This window comes from Triticum dicoccoides, chromosome 7A (genome assembly GCF_002162155.2).
Source record: "Triticum dicoccoides isolate Atlit2015 ecotype Zavitan chromosome 7A, WEW_v2.0, whole genome shotgun sequence".
Lineage (NCBI taxonomy): Eukaryota > Viridiplantae > Streptophyta > Magnoliopsida > Poales > Poaceae > Triticum > Triticum dicoccoides.
The window spans coordinates 603763885-603764487 of NC_041392.1; positions in this window are offsets into that span (position 1 = coordinate 603763885).

Consider the following 603-nt stretch of genomic DNA (forward strand, 5'->3'; position numbering starts at 1 on the left):
ACATGAACATATGGCATATTGAAATAAACAGATCAAGGACTTAGTGCAAATGCTAAGTCCCTGAAATCAGCATTAACGAATGCACCACTTTGCAAGCTTGTGATAGTCACCACACACATCACAAAAATACATGGGTTGCACCTCTGGATAGATGGCCAAACGTATAACAAAACTCATGTAGAGCTCAGGGGCATATCATGCACACAATAATCATGGCAAAAATGACAAATATCTAAATGGAGCAGCAGATCTGACAATTATCTCAAATAGCATTCGTACAACAACATTTCGGGCATCAGGATGAACTCAAATGAAAATGATGCAATGAGATGAAATGATGTGCTCTCTGAGACGAACATTTTGATATGCTATATACCCAAAACGGAGCTACGGATGCGGAGTTACGATACAATGAACATAGCGAAAAAATTAGGGTTTCGGGCAAAAAGTCAACCGATCCCGATCTGGATCTGGAGGGTACTGTAGCGGCGGCGCGTATTCCGAGGTTCGCCGGGGAGGCCGGCACCGGAGTCGGACTTGCCAGTGTTGAGGAGGGAGGAGGAAGGCCGGGCCTCGCCGGGGCGTGCGGCGGCGCGGCCGCGG